The sequence below is a fragment of the Sorex fumeus genome, unplaced genomic scaffold, assembly GCF_029834395.1.
Source record: "Sorex fumeus unplaced genomic scaffold, SorFum_2.1 ptg000063l, whole genome shotgun sequence".
Lineage (NCBI taxonomy): Eukaryota > Metazoa > Chordata > Mammalia > Eulipotyphla > Soricidae > Sorex > Sorex fumeus.
Window position 1 is genome coordinate 38464279 of NW_026606120.1, and position 19386 is coordinate 38483664.

The 19386-nt window shown below is 44.5% G+C and overlaps 1 protein-coding gene and 1 non-coding gene across 23 annotated transcripts in view; one reads left to right on the forward strand and one right to left on the reverse strand.

Annotated features, from left to right (window-relative positions):
- Nucleotides 1-19386, reverse strand: part of KALRN (kalirin RhoGEF kinase) — a 792058-nt gene that overhangs the window by 646699 nt on the left and 125973 nt on the right. The gene's annotated exons all lie outside the window — the stretch shown is intronic.
- Nucleotides 18639-18745, forward strand: LOC130036238 (U6 spliceosomal RNA). The gene has a single exon (XR_008794291.1). It is a non-coding gene; the product is annotated as a U6 spliceosomal RNA (small nuclear RNA).

Below are 19386 nucleotides of genomic sequence, written 5' to 3' on the forward strand. Positions count from 1 at the left end.
AGCTTGCCAGGCTCTGCCGTGCGGGCGAGATACTCTCTGTAGCTTGTCGGGCTCTCTGAGAGGGCGGAGGAATCGAACCCGGGTCGGCCATGTTGGCTGCGTGCAAGGCAAACGCCCTACCGCTGTGCTATCTTCATCAATTGTCACTATGTACCACTCTACTTTGGGATGTTGATAATGACAGAGATTGTGCATATTTTTTTTAATTTATTTATTTATTTATTGAATCACCGTGGGAAAGGTTACAAAGCTTTCAGGTTTAGGTCTCAGTCATGCAAATATCAAACACATTTCCCTTTACCAATACTTATTGTTTACCATGAAGAACCCCAATAAAACCCCACCTCCCACCCCTCCCAGTCCCTGTGGGGCAGATGAATTCTAGTTAACACTCTATCTGCTTTGATTAGATTCATTGTTTCAATAAAAGATTCACCACTATTATTTAGAGTTTACCCACCCCCCCAAATCAGACATGCTGAAAAAGCATTGTGAAGTGATTTGCTTTCTACAGCTGGGTTCAAGAATTAAATGTTGGTTTTGGATTTCTGCTATTTTACTTATTGACCCTGGAAGTATTTCTACTGAAAGTCAGATAGTTGAGAAATTGGTTTCTGTTCTCTGGAGTCGTGGCCGTGCTGGAGAGCCGCTAGTGGGGGGCAACTGGTGGCCTCGGTAGGGCGTGAAGGGCGGACTGAAACGCCCCCCTTCCCATGAGGTTTTAGTCGCCCCCAGTCCCCCGGCTCATACCTGCTGTCCACAAGGCTCCCATGCGGCCACCATCTTTCTTTCCAGAGAGGAGAAGGCGACTGGGGCAACACCCTTTCCCCTCCGGACAGACCTGATGGCCTGGATTAACGCATAGTCCGTTCACTTTTCTGCTCCAAGCTGCCGGGTTCTGCATTAAGTCCTTGTGCTTCTGGGGCCGTGGCCGTGCTGGAGAGCCGCTCACGGGGGGCAACTGGTGACCTCGGTAGGGCGTGAAGGACGGACCAGAACGCCCCCCTTCCCATGAGATTTTAGTCGCCCCCATACCCCCGGCTCATACCTGCTGTCCACAAGGCTCCCATGTGGCCGCCATCTTTCTTTCCAGAGGGAGGAGGGCGGAAGGGACCAACACCCTCTCCCCTCCGGGCAGACCTGATGGCCTGGATTAACGCATAGTCTGTTCACTTTTCTGCTCCAAGCTGCCGGGTTCTGCATTAAGTCCTTGTGCTTCTGGGGCTGTGGCCGTGCTGGAGAGCCGCTTGTGGGGGGCAACTGGTGACCTCAGTAGGGCGTGAAGGGCAGACCGAAACGCCCCCCTTCCCATGAGGTTTTAGTCACCCCCACTCCCCCGGCTCATGCCTGCTGTCCACAAGGCTCCCATGCGGCCGCCATCCTTCTTTCCAGAGAAGAGAGGGCGAATGGGGCAACACCCTTTCCCCTCTGGCAGACTTGATGGCCTGGATTAACGCATAGTCCTTTCACTTTTCTGCTCCAATCTGCTGGGTTCTGCATTAAGTCCTTGTGCTTCTGGGGCTGTGGCCGTGCTGGAGAGCCGCTCATGGGGGGCAACTGGTGACCTCGGTAGGGTGTGAAGGACGGACCGGAACGCCCCCCTTCCCATGAGGTTTTAGTCGCCCCCACTCCCCCGGCTCATGCCTGCTGTCCACAAGGCTCCCATATGGCCGCCATCTTTTTTTCCAGAGAGGAGAGGGCGAATGGGGCAACACCCTTTCCCCTCCGGACAGACATGATGGCCTGGATTAACGCATAGCCTGTTCACTTTTCTGCTCCAAGCTGCTGGGTTATGCATTAAGTCCTTGTGTTTCTGGGGCTGCGGCCGTGCTCCAAACTTAACTATGATTTTCAGAGAGAAACGTTGGGTGGTTTACTTCCCATGGATCACTTTGTGTATAGAGAGATGTTGTGTGGCCGCGTAAGCGGCCCCGCGGTTTTGAGGAAGAGTCCTAGTTCCCGCATACTCGAGCTGTGCTTGTAGAGGCTTCTGGTCACTGGGGTTCCATCTGGGGGAGGCGGGATGCGGTACCTACCCCATCTGGGACTTCCCGAAGATCTCGGCTCTTTTTGGAACCTGTTTTTTTTTTTCCTTCGGGATTTGTGGATCCCGCCCTCCATGTTGTCCTTCTCTTCGGCTGAATGCTGTAAATATGGCGCTGGGGTGCGGGCTGTGGGCGTGACTTCCGGAATCTGAGGTTACCTGGGAGTTGTAGTCCTGGCAGATTTGAGAAAGAGTCCTAGTTCCCGCATACTCGAGCTGTGCTTGTAGAGGCGTCTGGTCACTGGGGTTCCATCTAGGGGAGGCGGGATGCGGTACCTACCCCATCTGGGACTTCCCGATGATCTCGGCTCTTTTTGGAACCTGTTTTTTTTTTTTCCTTCAGGATCTGTGGATCCCGCCCTCCATGTTGTCCTTCTCTTCAGCTGAATGCTGTAAATATGATTGTGCATATTTGAAGACAAGAAATCTCTACACTTTCTTCTTAATTTTTCTGTAAACCTATAAACTTATTTTTCTGCACTATAGCACTTTCCTCCCATTGTTCATCAATTTGCTCAAGTGGGCACCAGTAACGTCTTCATTGTGAGACTTGTTGTTACTGTTTTTGGCATATCGAATACGCCACGGGGAGCTTGCCAGGCTCTGCCATGTGGGCGGGATACTCTCGGTTGCTTGCCTGGCTCTCCGAGAGGACGAGAGGAAAGGAAGTGGGCTGGCTGCATGCAAGGCAAATGCCCTACCCGCTTGTGTGTTTTCGGAAGGCTCTGAGGCGATCTATCTCTCCTGCTGCCCCTGTTTGGTAGTCTCGAGCCGTTTCCCCCATTCCCGGTAGGTCAATGGGCAGGCGAAGGAAGGAACGAGGGCCAGGCTGGTCGGTATTATTCCAATCTTCACTCTCAACTCTGACTCTGCCCTCTGGAGCCCAAGCTCCTGAGTCCAAGCCCAGGCCTCAGCCTGAGCCTCAGTCTCTGCTCTCTCAAGCCCAAGCCTGAGCCTCGGCCTGAGCCTTTTCCACTCTCTTGAGCCCAAGCCCCCTCTGAGCTCACAGTCTTAGTTTATATAGCAATCACGTAGGGTGGTGACACAAAGGTGGGCTGAACATTAACAAATCATCAAAGAGAGGTAAGACCACTCCTCAGGAGATTAACTCAAGGATAAAATCTCATCTAAAGAGATTATTCCAGATTGCTAGGAGATCTGCTCAAGGGTGGGATCCCAACAAGGGTGTGTTCTTTCCTCAGCTAGTAATCTACTTAAATAGTTGTAGTAAGTCTACTTCCAATATTTCTAGCAATGTCATTCTGTATGAGAACAGTAAGAGATATAAACTTAAGGTTTGGTTCTTTCTTCCTGAGGACATCTCACTACATATTCCACAGTCCTCAGGCCAGGTTAGTCTTCCTAGCCCCAGCAGAGTCCTAGTCTCGTCGTTACTTTTGAATCATGGCAGCGTTTGTCCGTGATCATGCCCTCAACTTATAGTTGAGTATTGTGGTGCTTTGGCCTGGCCCATTTTGATGCCAGGGTAGCTCACAGCTTTCCCTGGGTCCCTTCAGTCCCTCGTTGAGCCCCTGCTTTTGGGGTGCTAGGAACTAAGAGCAACTGAGTCAAGAAAGCAGATGCCCAGGAGTAAATATTATTTGGAGTCGATCAACTCCCACGTTACAAAGCATAATATTAACTGTCTTCCTGTTTCCATACAGAAAGGATATTCCTTTAAGGTAAACATACCTTATAATACAAGTTCAATACAATACAATACAAGTCCTTAGAATGATCTGATGTTACAAGCTAACAGAATCTGATTAGGGATAAAAGATGATTAACTGGCTGGGGAGGAAAGCACAGAGAAGAGTTTACAGATAAACAGAGGAATGAGAGTGACTCAAGCACTGTGATGGGTGTAACCGATAAACCTGAGCTCCCTGTGGCAATGTTATTCTACACCTGCTGTGCTATGCTCCAGCCCATAGAATTATAGTAGAAAAAATTAATCTATGCTGGCTTTCAATTTTCAAGTTTCTTCTACAAGTAGCCAATTTATGCTAAGATACAAAAACAAACTATGAGCCGATGCTTTTTAATGCAGATATTATTGTGAATGGGAATTTCATGGAGAAAAAAATCACAACATATTTCAAAGTGAAACTGAATTATCACTGAATTATTGCTACTGTGGATATCTATGCAAGATTCCTTTCCATGAAAATAAATAATACAGAGCTGACCATATCAACTTCAAATAACTGAACTGAATTTAGGTTATAACAAGCTGGCATTGTTGGAATGGAATTTGTTTTATTTTTTTAAAAAGCACATCACTTAATCACTTAACTTCCCATTAGTCGTCAATTTGCTCGAGTGGGCGCCAGTAACGTCTCCATTTGTCCCTGTTGCCTGCTAGTGTAGCCCAATGGCATCTGTTCGCTCTGAGAACATGAAGAGCCTCAAACCGATCGTTCATGATCTTGACGAAGAAGTCTGACCATCTAGTAGGTGGGCGGCCACACGGTCTTTTGACATCCCGTGGAATCCAGTCAGTAACAGCTCTAGTCCAGCGGTCGTCTTTAAATCTCATTACGTGACCAGCCCATCTGTTTTTTGACACCTTGGCAAATGTGAAAGCGTCCCTGATTCTTGATCGTCGATGGATGTCAGAACTCCGTATTCTTTCTCTCATTTGAGTGAAACGTGATATTCCAAGCATAGCTCTTTCTATTCTTCTTTGGGAGACCTGAATAGCATTCTCATCTTGTTTGCGTGGGGCCCAGGTCTCTGAGGCATATGTTAATGCAGGAAGAACAGTGGAATCAAAGAGGTGTGCCCGGAGCCAGAGGTTCTTCGTCCTCTTAGCTATTTCTTCGACGTTCCTGAAGGCGTTCCAAGCCGCTCTCTTCCTCTTGCGCAGCTCGGGTGCCAGGTCATTTGTCATGTTGACTTCTCGACCTAGGTACACATAGCTGTTGCATTCGGAGATGGTCCTTCCGTTGAGAGCGAATGGGGCATCAGGAACGAGGCTGTTTCTCATAAACATTGTCTTCGTAAGATTCAGCTGTAGTCCTACCTTTCCACACTCATGGTCAAAGTCGGCCAGCATTTGTGCCGCTTGGCTGATGTTTGGTGTTATTAAAACAATGTCATCAGCAAAGCGGAGGTGGTATAGTTGCCAACCATCTATCTTCACTCCCATTCCTTCCCATTCCAGTAGGGAATGGGAAGCACATATATTAACAATATTTTAAGCCAAAAACTATGAATAATAAAAAATTTAAATAAAATAGTAAAAGCATTTTTAAAAGATTAATAGGAAAAATAGATGGAATAATAAATCTGTGGTTGATACCAATGCCCATTTTCAGGTTTTTATATAGTTCTATTGCTATAAATAATGTTAACAGAGAGGGTATGCTGAGTGAAGCCCTTCATGGATCTTCCTATATGGTTCTCTGCAACTTTGTGTGAACCTATTATATCAAACTTGAAAGTCTCTAAAAATCAATGGATGAGTTGACACTGGGAAAAACTGCAATAAGGACAGTTTTTTTCTTTTAGGATAGTTGAATAAAAGGCCCAAAACCATTCGATGTGGAAATATCATATGCGTGAGGCTGAAGTGATAGCACAACAGGTAGGGCATTTGCCTTGCATGCAATCAACCCGGGTTCGATTCCCAGCATCCCATATGGTCCCCCAAGCACCTCCAGGAGTAATTACTGAGTGCAAAGCCAGGAGTAACCCCTGAGCATCACTGGGTCTGACCCCCCCCCCAAAAAAGAAATACCATATGCTTAAAACTCAACTATCAATAACTTTGTAAATTACACTTTTTAAATTTAAAAAAATGAGAAAGAAAAACCAGAGTGTATCTAGCTACTTAAATGTCTCTGAAAATAAGCAGTGAAAAGAGAGCCGAATGGCCAGATAAAGGTCCACACATGATCATTTCCAAGCAGATGGGACACTGGCAGGACAGACCTACCCTCCATGACTTGCTCTATACTACAGCCTTCTGATTTGTATTCTGCAGCATCTGAATAGGGAGAGCCTGTGGTGAATATTCCAGTGACTTGGTGGGAATGAGAACTCAGAAACCATCAAGCCCCAGAGCACAACACACCTGGTTTTAAAATGCAGAACTGCCAGTAAGCAGTTGTAGTATCCAAAGTACCCTATTTACTCAGTCAGACCTGACAAAGGACAGACAGTGACACAGATACATTCTTACTCCCTTTTAACAGCAAAAACAACATCTGGCCCTTTCCTACTCACTAAGTACCTCCCAATTTGCTTGCAGTAAAATACCAGCTTTCGTGGGGTGTTTGCTTTATTTCGAATTCCAATCTTCTATAGACTTGCCCTTCCTTAAGTACGATTAAAAAAATTAACAGAGAAAATGAAATTTTAAAAACAAATGCAAAGCCCATTTTTAAACCAGTTTTTAATTCCACTCACAAAAATCACTCGGCAAATTGCTTTAAAAGTTTCTAAATTTCCTTTCAATTTTCCCTATTGTTCATGTCTGACAGATAACAAATACTGGGCAGAAATGTGACTTGAACTGCTCCTTTCTCCAAGCTCCTAATAACCTTACACTTAGTAAATTGATTCCTGAAATATCTTTATTTGTATATTAATTTTAATTTCCCAGACTGCATGTTCTTTCAATGTCAGGGGCTTATCCACTCTGCCTAACATAGCACAGATGTCTAACAGGGCCTCAAACACTTGCTGAAAATTCAAATAAACAAGCATATAATTTACTGTTACCTTTTCATCATTTAGACAACTTGGTAGTACATTTGTGAAAACCTGCCTGACAAAAACATGTCGTATCCTTTGCATGCTTCCCTCTGGCCTGCCTTCCCATCTGGGGTGTGTGTGTGGTGTGTGTGTGTGTGTGTGTGTGTGTGTGTGTGTGTGTGTGTGTGTGTGCGCGGGCGCGCGCGCGTGTGATTTTTCTGCTTTTTACTGGCTGTTTCATCTCCATTTAACTGAAATACACCACTAGAGTCACTGTTTCTTTTCTACACAACACAGAACAAATCATAGAAAACTCCATTCGTCAAAGAAGCTGACTCTATTTCACCAGATAAACATGAAAGGAAATGAAGTACTGTTATTAATTTATACTTTTTCCGGGAATCTTATTATTCTCTCCTCTGTGTCCAACTCAGGGCATTTGATAGCTGCTCAATAAACGTTTCCGGGAAGTGGTCATAGAGTGCTGGCTATCTCACAATGACTCCAAGTAACATCTTCAGTCATATTTACCAGACACTTAAAAGGGGGGCATAAGTGTTGATGCTAAAGGAAGGAACCTCAATGTCATTTGGATGAGCAGTTTCTTGCCCTGGCTGCAGTCATCACTGGGAAACTGAAAAATATATTCATCTGGGCTGGCGAGATAGGTCAAAGGACTGAGCACATGCTCTGCATGCAGGAGGCTGGGTTCGATCCCCAGCACCCTATGGTCCACTGGGCACCACCAGGAAGAGACCCTTGAGCACAGGATCAGTAATATCCCCTGAGCACTGATAGATGCAACCTCAAAGCAAAACCAAACCAAACCATTCATTGAAGAACTAGAGTACATACTTTGCACCCGGAGCCCCAGGTTTGATTCCCAAGCACTGCTGTCCCACTAGGCATGGAATTATGCTGCTATTCATAACTGTCTCTCAAACCCAGAGATTTTTTTTATGTATTTGTTCTGGGGGTCAACCCTGAGAATTAGTACATTTCACATTCCACCGGGAATTATAATATACAGCTAGAATCAAAAACCACTCATTTGAAATAGCCTTCTTCTATATAGGTATTTAGCTGATATTTCTTAAGTGTTTGTTAAGTGGTTGAGTGACTCAATTAATAGATCAAAGGATCAGAACATTGGTCAATTAGTTAATCAATAGATGAGAATGAGTCTGCGAGGAAGGTGTCAGAAGACTTGACTCTTACCTCCTCAGGATTCTTGCGTATGCATCTTCCTCCATCTTCTGACCTAAGCTGGCCTTAGGTCAGAAAGCACCATAAGAAAGCAAGCCTCTTTCCTTTCTCTAGATACTGAGAGTGAGGCTTTCCCCCTGAAGCCCTGGCCCCCATCCCCACACTGGTCTTAGCACAACACAAACTCAGCTCATCCTCACCTTTTTCAAGCAGGAAACTTTCTCGAATACACACCCAGAAGGCCCCCACCAATACCACTGGCCTCACCTCACACAGGATGGGAACACGTTATCTCATCTATTTCGTGTTTGTTTAATGGTTGTTTTCGATTGTTTTTCTGGCGGTTCATGGGTCCAGGATGCTATCTCAGAATACAGACTTCCAGAGTCTCAAGAACACTTAGTACAAAGTGCCTGGTTTGTCCGAAGCCTAATGCGTGGCTGCTGCAGTATTACTGTGCAGGGCAGGCAAGCGAGAGGGTGTGCGTGGGGTATGAAGGGAGCCGAAGGAAAAGCAGTGAAGCAGTGTGCAGGTCTGGAAGAGACGAGCCTCAGAGGCCCACTGCTTTGGCAGTGTCCACTACTCCACCCAGGTTGCAGGGAGGAGCTCATCAAAGATCCAAGTTCTCTTCGGAATGTGTGCCTGGAACCAGCCCAGGCTCTGACCTCTGGCTGCTCCCTTAGCTGCTATTTTTAGCTGAGCTATGGTCCCTCCCAATCTACTTCCCTGGCCCCAGAGGAGGCATAGTAGTTGTGTTGCCCCTCTTAGCTATGAACCTCTCATCCTTCCCTACGGATTATGCAGAGTGTGGGTACTAGGTGAATGTGTTTGGGAGGAGATAAATTTCCCTTAGCAGCTTGGCAGTCTTGAAATCCAACACTTATTTTTTAAATCATATTATTTAGAAGTCCAGAGACACCTTGAATGTTATTTTTTTGTTTTGTTTTTGTTTTTGGTCACACCCAGCAATGCTCAGGGGGTTTTTCTGGCTCTGCACTCAGGAATTGCTCCTGGTGGTGCATCAGAGGACCATATGAGATGCTGGGGATCAAATCTGGGTCAGCCATGTACAAGGCCCTACCCACTGTGCTATCACTAGGGCTGTCTACCTTGAAATTTTTTTAATAAAATATATTTGATCAAGCTCTCCTATTGCCCATCCATGTGTCCTTCCTTCCCTGCCTCCCTATTGAAAGCATCATGTTTCTGTCTCCCCAGTAAATCAGAAGAGGAAGACTGCAATATGTGAACACCATTGCCTCCTGGCACTGTGCTAGATTGCTAGATTCTAGTCAAGGCTTTTCTCACACAATGTGCACAATCCACAAACTAAGTGAAAGGACTCAACCCTGTAGGGTCATACAAAACGTGTCAATACCAGAGTCGTTCACAATATCATACTTTATATCTTCAAAGCTCACAGAGGTTCATTTTCCTCCCAGAATAAGTCTTAAACTGCTGTCACCAAAAATGCAATTCCTCCACAGCTTTTTAGACTATAAGTTTCCCAGCACAGGAAGGAATCACAAAGTCCCATTAGACAGGTAACTGCCTTAGTTCAATAAACCACCTGGATTGACTAAACCACCAGCTTCCATAAAAGAGAGGAAAACATATTTCATCCACATGCCAGTGAGATATGAATAAAGATGTGCCTTCCCTTGCTGCATTAGCTTCCTAGGTGGCCAGAATGCTGGCATGTGTCTTACTTCCCTGCTGACCTTGTATTATTCCAGGTGGGCCACATGCCTTTATGCTGTTCTTTGTCCCTTTTTGGTATTCAGCACAGACCTGGCTATAAGAATTGTAGGCTCATTTCCGGCCCAAGAACAAGGGTGTATTGCAGCTGGACCGGAGATCTTTTCCCTGGTTCCTGACACTGAGTCTTTTCCTACAGAAAAAAGAAAGTGTCATCTATCCCAGAGGGTGAATTTATGGACTATCCCAGAGCAAATAATAATTCCTAGTCCCAGCAGAACCTCTCAACTATAGAGATTGTGAGGAAATTGTTCCTTCGTTCATCGGTCAATAGGTATTTACTGAGCCCCTAGTAGGTGCCAGGAACTCTACAAATGCTAAGAGATAATAAAAATGATCAAAGAAATCAATAGCTGTTCTTTTATAGAATCTTCCGGCCAATAATTCAGGGGCTCAGAAGCATTTGTAGGGAGAAGGCATCTCCTGGCATACTACCTTAAATTTGAGCTCAGGCACTTTTGTGGGAGGAGGAGAAGGAGGAATAGAGGAAACCAAACTCGTTGCTATGCAACCATGATGATTTATTCTTAGCTAAAGCAGCAGCAAGCACAGAGTGGGTGGGGGGGAAAGGCTGCGGGTAGGAAAAAGGGTAGGAGGCCAGAGGAGGATGAAGTGGGCGGCAAAGTGGTACACAAGCATTAAGGACACACACAGCCCTCTCCCCACAACCTGCTCACAAAAGACACAGTACAGAAATTGACCAGTCAGAGGTCCCTTGGGTGCTATAGAGGCAGCACCAGGAACCAGGGAGATCTCCAGCCCACCTGCAATGCACCATTGCTCTTGAGCCTGAAATTAGCCTATAGCTACTATAGTCAGGCCTATGCCAGATACCAAAGAAGGACAAAGAACAGCATAAAGGCTGACATGTTGCCTACCTGGGGTAACACACATACACCAGGAAAGTAAGACACATGCAAACACTCCAGCAACAAGTATTTATTCTGTACCTCCTCCACTTCCATTCTGCACAGCCAGCATGCTGTGGGGGTGGAGACAGAGCCACAGCTTGAGTGAGGCAGGAGCACGTGGAGAACAGCTCTGTGCTGACAGTTACCTGCTGGGTCTTTGCTCTATGCACTAGCCAGAGTCAGCCGCTGGACTCTGGACAGTCTGGGACAAGCTGCTTGATGTCCTCAGGCCCCTGGTTTCCCAAATCTGAGAGAATAAACTAAGCGATACTTCTAGTCCTGAGAGGCTTCAGTCAGATGTAAGTGCTGTAGGATTTCAGTGAGGCCAGAGTTGAGTGTTGAGAGGAATGGAGTGGGGAGGAGACTGTGCATTGATGAGGGAGGATTTGAAAATGAATGGGCCAGGAAGGGAGAACCGTGTTTACTGGGGTTCTATTATGTACACTTACCTAACAATAGTTTTCAGAATGAAGAAGATGAGCCTTGGGGAGGCTGAGTAAATGTTTCAAAGCTAATAAGCTAATAAGCAGCAGACCCACGATTCAAACTCGGATCCACATTGATTTCCATCAGTTCCAATGCCATTGGACCACAAGAATGAGGAGGGCAGAGGAAAGCAGCAGCAGCAACGACACTAACAGGTTAGAAATCATGAGTATGAATAGGAGAACACTCTGGGGGAGGGTGGGTAGGGTTGTGAGGGAGAGAAAGGAGGCATGGGGCGCAGAAGGAATGAGAATGAGGCAGAACCCTGCATTGCGCTAGAGAAAAAAGTGGAATATGTAATAGTCCTTTCCCTGAATTAATTTGCAACCAGGGAGATAAAACATGAAAATTAGCAATTAGTGAAGTGCTACAAGAAGTGCCAAAGAAGGCGTATAAAAATAAAACATAGTACAGCTTAAATGGGGGAACTGTTGCTTCCGATTTTGAAAGCACAGGGAATTTATAGAGGAAGGGGAATGGATGTGGTAGAGACGGTGGAGTGAGAAGAGAGGTAAGGACATCTGGAACAGGGAAATTCCCATCCAGAGAGACAAAGCCAGAAACGGGCTGTGTAAGGCCAGAGAGAGCTAGTAGAAAACAATCAAGGCAAGCTGCACAGAAGAGACTAGAAAGCTTCCGCTAATGGAAGAATCGCATCCTTAACCAAGAAGGCTATTAGAAACCCTGGACTGCTTGAGCCTGGGAAAGACAACTTTAAAGAGTTGAGGTAAAGAAAACCAGCAGTTCTCAGACAGCCAGGGAAGGGACTAACAGACAAGAGATGGAGAGGGTCTGAACCAAAGGGTGATCCGAAGGGTGAAAAGAAGGCTGGATTCCATGGTAGTTCAAATAAGAAATGTTTTGGTGACAGGAGAGTGGGGGAAGAGAAATCTCAATTAACCTAGACTTCAAAACATGAGGAAGAGCATACAAGATTCATAACTGGCAGGAGGTGGGGTGGCAGTTGTTCAACAGGACATGGAATTTGGGGGGAAGGCAATAATGAGGTTGATGATTCTATTTTAGACATTCTGGCAAGCTTGTTCTAAGGATATCCAAAAAAAGGGAAATCATGGAAAGGAGCCGTGAGGCTGGGGAATGGAAGGTGAGGTCAACTATATGCTGAGTGAGATGAGCCCTCCAGAGTCCTCAAGCCCCAAGTATGGCAGTGCAGCTGCTCCATCAGTGACAAAGTATTTGTCCTGATCAAAAACATCGTAAGAATGAGACAGAATCCCCGAGTCAACTGCTAGTGTCCGAACGCTTCTGTGCTCCACTGAGGGGCTCCAGCCTTGGCCAGAGACTAACCCCAAGGGAGCATACAAGCATGCTGGTGTGCAGTCAGGGAAGGTTTCAGAGTCAGAGATCTGGGTAAGAATCACAGTTGCTCCACGTAAGCGAGCAAGGGCCCCTCTAACAAGTAAGTTAGTTTTCATCAAAATCTACTTACAAAGGTTATATTCTGGGGGGAAATATAAATCCTCTTTGACCTACCACGTATTTATCTTATTTTTTCCATGAATTTGAGTTTGGGGCACCCTGAATAGAAATCCACAGTCATCATATGGTCTGGAAAGACAAAGTAACGGTGAGGGATTGTCATTGTTTTTTCTGTAAATACAGCTCAGAAACACCAAAATACCATTTCTACATGATTTTCAGTGACAGTCAAAATTCTACCATTAGAGCTGTACTGTTATTTTGTTTTTGGCTTTGTCTCAGCAAGGGACCTCTCAGTACTGGGAGCATCTGATGGTGCTCAGGGGACCATGAGGTAGTGGGGTTCAAACTCAGGGCCTCGTAATGTCAGCCATGTTCTCTAGCCCTTTGAGCTAACTCTCTAGCCTCTAGAGATTTTTCTATCTTTTCCTTCTCCTTCCTTCCTTATTTTGTCTCTTTCCCTCCTCCCTTCTCTCCCTTCTTTGTTTTTCTGGGTTTTTTCTTTTAACATGCTTCTTTCATATAAATTTCTCCCAAGAAGAATGACCCTCTGAGCTGTCACCAATCAAAAGTAACAAAATGAGCACAAATCTGATACTTAGACTTGGCGAGGGGAAGGTAGGGTGGGTTTTAATATATTAGAGAAGAAGAGAGAGGCATTTGGGGGTTGGAATATAACATCCTATTTGGGGATACTGCTGAACTCAGAGACAGAAAGAGTAAAAACAAGAACCTTGCAGACCAATTTCACAGATTCACAAAGAATCTAATCACTGAATGAGAAGAGATGACCCTGCCAGTTAGAATTACCACCGATAATATGAAACCTAGTGTGAAAGAATCAGCAAGACAGAACTTCTCCAAGGTATCTCAAAGCCTTTGGACAAAAGCCATTTCTACCGCCCATACGAACAAAATAAAAGGGATCAAGATGGAGCAGGTGAGGCTAAAGTCAAGCTAAGAAGCAACAAAGATGAAGAAATTCTCCTTGTGGTCCAGCTCTGCTTCAACTGTGCCCTCCCCCCCTCCTGAACTTCTCCGTCATGGATGACCCAGGAGCTCTCCCCACCCTTCCACAAGCATACCCAAAGCCCAGGGCTTTATCTCACTCCTGGAATACTGAGGTCAACGCTCACCTTCCTGAAACCCGAGTGAACGGGCTTTTCAGATTCCCCACTGTGACACCATCCTTCTCTGGGCCTTTCTCTTCTCCGTGCCTAATAAGGCAGAGAGACCAAGTTCTTGGGAACTCTCCCCAGAGGGCCATTCACAGTCCAGTCCCAACTCTGACAAAACCAACTCTTTCAAAGACTAAAGTAAAGTAAAGGCCCTCCTGTTGATCGTCGATTTGCTCGAGCAGGCCCAGTAACGTCTCCATTGGAGACTTTGTTGTTACTGTGTCTGGCATATCGAATACTCTTGGTACCTTGCTGGGCTCTCCGAGAGGGGCAGAGGAATCGAACTCAGACGCCAGGTAGGGCGTTTGCCTTGCACGCAGCCAACATGGCCGACCCGAGTTCGATTCCTCCGCCCCTCTCGGAGAGCCCGGCAAGCTACCGAGAGTATCTCGCCTGCACGGCAGAGCCTGGCAAGCTCCCCGTGACGTATTCGATATGCCAGACACAGTAACAACAAAGTCTCCAATGGAGACGTTACTGGGCCCGCTCGAGCAAATCGACGGTTTCAAAGACTATCTCTTTAAAAACAACTTGACGAGGAAAGACCACTTGAATTACACTAGGACAATATACGGTGTCTATTCCTGCCTCCTTCCCAACTTATCTTCCTTTGATTCCAGGCAGGTTCACAGATGAGCTCTCCTGACTGCTGGCTGCAAGGGAGTATCTTTAGGCAGTCCTCTCTGACTCAGAAATTGATGTTATTTCCTCTGCTGCTGCAGCAACCCCTAAGCCCAGGTTTTTAGGGTTTTGAAAATTACTAACCTAAAATTCACCTCACTCCTCCCCCCATGAGGCACAGGAGACGATCTGCAGTTATAAAGAGGGCCCTGGGCTCCCACAATGCCACAAAGACTACCTCATAACCTCCTTAATTAATTAAGAAGTGGTAATTGTCCTTGGAATTGCCCTCTTCAGCTCTCTTTCTATCCCAGCAGATGCTAAAACCATTGTTGCTCTGTCACTTTAAAATGAAAAGTAAGAAAACTAACCTTGCCTTTAAAAGAATAAAATCAGTATCACTCAGCTTGCCCAGATTTTGTTTCCTCTTCCTTAGATCTCCCCTAAAGAAACTGGTTTGTTTCCAAAACTCAAATTAATATTCAAAGAACAAAGTTTTGTCAACGTTAGGGATCATTTAAAACAAATAAACCTTTCACCATCAGATTCCAAAACAGTTCCCAGCATGCAAACCCACGGGGTTTAAAGAGAGGGTGGCTTGAAGGGATCAGCTTTGAAGGGAGCACCTCCTTAGCTGGGAGTAGCTGGAGAAGTGGTCAACCATGCCACACCTACTACAAAGAGCCTCCAAAACCCAATTTCCACTGAAATACGGGAATGAAAGAGAGAGCACAGAAGAAGAAATCCGATCTCCAAGAAAGTTTATACAGCCCAGAAAAAGGACCCATGTTTATTTCCCAAAGAGGCAAGGTCTGTCCAGGGAGGAAACATGTGGTCTGTGGTCAAGGCCTGACCTGAACTCCTCAGACCCTTGACCCACACAACCCCCAGGGAAGAATTCAAAACATGAAACAGAAGCAAATATTCAAATGTACATCCCTGCAGAAACAATCATGGAAAAACAAGAAAAACAGAGGACCACAAATTTCTTCCTGGAACTCCTCAGGCCCGATTCCTTTCCACACACCACACACCACCTTCTCAGCAATTCACAAAGTCCTATAAAATCAAATGTCTGCCCAAACTATCAAGAAGAAAATTAGATATTTTCTCTTTGGCTTTGCATTTTTGTTAAGAAAAATATGAATTAGAAAATTTTAAGACAAGGTTTTCTTCACTAAAATTCTCCAGCTAGAGACTTTCTGCTTGTAGCTCCACCATTTCAGGTGAGACTTGCCTCTGGCTGACATCACTGGACCTAATTCAGAACAGGAGGCAGAGCCCCTCCCTTCCACCATCAGATTCCAAAACAGTCCTGGCAGTCTCCACAACCAACCTTCACCTTATAAATGAGCCCACATCACAGCATAGGAATCAATATATATGCTCAATAAATTACATGCTGCATACAGTTATTCTTCCTGTCATTTAGTGAAGACAGGCAGAGAAGAAAGAGAGTAACCCTAAACTAATCCCTTAGCATCTTCCAAGGGGTCTAACTACAAAGTCTCACCCCCAGCACAGCAGGAACACTATAAAACCTATGGAGAAAACACATAGAAGTCCACTCAAGCTCAATGAGTGTAAAGAAGTATCACCAAAGACATAAACACCACCAGTATATCCTCAATGTCTTTAGTGACACCCTGTTCAATGACTTAAAAAATAACAGCACAATAGCACAAGTAGTTATAAGCACGAGAATCTAAATAAAAAACTGTATCATTAGAGATCAAGAACATGATGATATAAAATGTCAATAGAAGCTCTGAATAGCAGAATAATAGCAGCTGAGCAAAAGATCAAGGAGCTCCAAGATGAGAAGGGGGAAACCACTAGGAAAGAGCAAAGTGGAAAATAGTCTGGAAAGAAATGAACAGCATAAGGGTTGAGCTCAAGAGGAACAATATAAGAATCATCAGAGTTCCTTAAGAACAGGAAGGCTAATGTGATTTCCCAGAGTTAAGGGTTACAGGCACTGAGATCCAAGAATAATCATAATGATAGATAATCAATAAGCAGAATAATGGACAAAGTTTGTCTGGAGACAACCTGAGTGTTCTTATCAAAGTTGCAAAAGATCTATTTGTCAAAAATGAATTTGAATTTCCAGGGCACAATGAGTAGGAATGACAGAAAACAGATATAGGATAAAAACCAGGTTTTTTAATTGTCCATTATGTATATATAATATACATATATGTATATATACACATATGCATATGTGTGCATACATACATACACAGAGAGAGAAATAAGTTAGAATTGGTTCTACAGGAAGTCAGAGCTGAGTGGAGTCCAAAACATCATCTGGCACCTGTTTTACAAATGTGAAGACTAAGGTCCAGGGAAGGGAAGGGACTGTTTCCTATCAGTAGGAAAGCTGGAAACAGCCAGACCTGGAATAGCAAAGCAGAGAACTGGTCTGAGGCGCTAGTCATTCCTTGGTATTCCTTGGTTGGAATACCATTTGCTGCTCTATGTCTCTTGATGTCAAAAGCGTCTGCATTGGATTATGTCCAGAGATGTGTTCAGAAGCGACCCCTGACCCTTGCTGCCTGCTCCTGCTGGTGCATGATATCTTCACTGAGCTGATTCTGGGAGTGGGTATGGTGGCTCTGGCTAGCTGGAAGGTTTCTTACAGCTCTTCTCTGGCTAGGAGCTTCCAAAGTGCCACTGTGTCTGCTGCTGCATCTGCTGGTGTTGTGGATGGGGCTGGCCACACGTGGGTCTAGGCTGCTCGGTCCCACGGTGCTTGGGTTGTAAGGGAAGCTGAGAGGTCTGTGCATCTGGGACAAGACCTTTCTTCTGCATCTGAACTTTCTGTTGCAGTGTTCTCTGTTGCTGAACGCTGTGGAGCTGAGAGTGGACAGAGCAAGGATCCAAGGGCTTTACTTTGAGAAGAACCATCATCCTTAACGCTGATGCTAACCCAAGTGTTTCCTGGATCCTTCAGCCCTCCTGACTGAATCTGCTTAAGTTGTCATAGTGTTTCCTTACATGTGAGCTTCCTAGTGTACTCCTGACACCCCCAAGAGGAACACCAAAATGATTCACAGATCAATGTCCAATTATTTGAAATAACAGACTGGATCTTTTCCACAGCAGCATCTTACATGCTTCAGATCAGTAGATCCTAGCAACTGAATCAAGTTCCAATACAATAATATTCTTGGTAGTTGAGTTCTTCTTTTGCTTTTTTCCCCAAAACTCTTTTTACCCTTTGTATATAACATTATGTTTGCTGAGATGGATGGGCTAAAGATGGAAAAGGGAGACTGATATACCTGTTTCATGAACTTCTCTGATCAACTTTCTCATAAGTAAACAGCTGACGAGTGCAACTGAGAAACCATAGCAAAAGATTCTTGACATCCAGACCTGAACACTTCCCAGAGCAAATTGTGAGCAACTGAAAGAAGTCCAATAAGGTTTAAGAATAAGAACTATAAGGACATGGTAATCTGCAGACAAATAGGGGATAGAGCAATCTGAAGCAAATGCTCAGCATCATAGTTCACAATGCCCCCTTTATCCTTTCTGGAGGTTTTAAAAAATATTTTTACTAAAGTATAAATAAAATCAACTAAAATATGAACGTATTAGGGAAAGTAGGTAAATTTTCGCATATGCTTACAGTGGTATAGCCACTATTCATACCAAGATTTAGAACATTTACAGCTCCGCAGAAAGTTCCCCTCAGACCCCATTCCAATAAAGAGAAACCATTTTTCTAATCTCTCTTCATTTCAATATTATGTACGTTCTTCAGACTCATTTATGAAGAAATTGAACATGTATTCTTTCATATCTGGCTTCTTTAATGCAACATTCTGTTTATAAGATTCTGGTATGCTGTTAGTATACCAATAGTGTGCTATTTCCCATTGTTGTATAACATTCTATTACATAGATACACAACAATATTTATGCATTCTACTGCGGGTATAAACAATTTGGTTGTTTTGTTTGAGGCAATTAAAAAGTGCTGATGTGAACATATACATGATTTTCTTGTACTTGTTTTCGGGAAGACAACCCCTCAAATCTGTTGGGTGCAACCTCTTGAAAAATTATAGGGTTACAGAGGTACACCAAAACTTTCCCAAAGTGATGCATTTTATACTCCTGCCAGCAAAGACAGAGTTCCACAAGTTTCACATCCTCACCAATATTTGATGTTACTGATAAAGACTTCCTTTTAAAGTATCACTGGGAAACAAGGTGTTCCAGGTATGTATCTAAATAACTGGATTGAATCTTTAAGTGGCTTTTTAAAAATGCTAGCAAGCTGTGCTTGCTTCGGCAGCACATATACTAAAATTGGAATGATGCAAAGAAGATTAGCATGGCCCCTGCACAAGGATGACATGCAAATTCGTGAAGCATTCCATGTTTTTGATTGCATTCATCTGTGTAATATAAAGTAACAGAATAGTAGACTAACACCCAAGAATAGTTGAGATAAGTACCAGGAGGTTCGTTCCATGGCTTGGAGGCCATCCGCACATGCTGGGGGAAAAGGCAGCTCAGATAAAGAAGGGAACACCAAATAAAGGATGTTGGGAGCATCCTTACAGGATGGGAGATGCATGCTGAAAGCAGACTATAGACCAAACATGATTGCCACTCAATACCTCTATTGAAAAACCACAACACCCAAAAGGAGAGAGAGAACAAAAGGGAATGCCCTGCCACAAAGGCAGGGTGGGATGGGGGGGAGGGGGGTGGGACTCTGGGATCATTGGTGGTGGAGAATGGGCATTGGTGTAGGGATGGGTATTCAACCATTGTATAACTGAAACCCAAGCACAAAAAATTGTAAGTCTACAACTGTAACTCATGGTGTTTCGCTAATAAAAATTAAAAATAAATAAATAAAAATAAAATAAAAATTCTAGTCATTTTACTTCTTGAATAAACTACCCTTTTCTTACAGATAACATTAATATATGCAGAGAACTCTCTCCACCCTTCCCCTCACCCCAATATTAAATAGCTAGGGATTTCACTGTCTCCTTCATTGACAGACATCACTGAA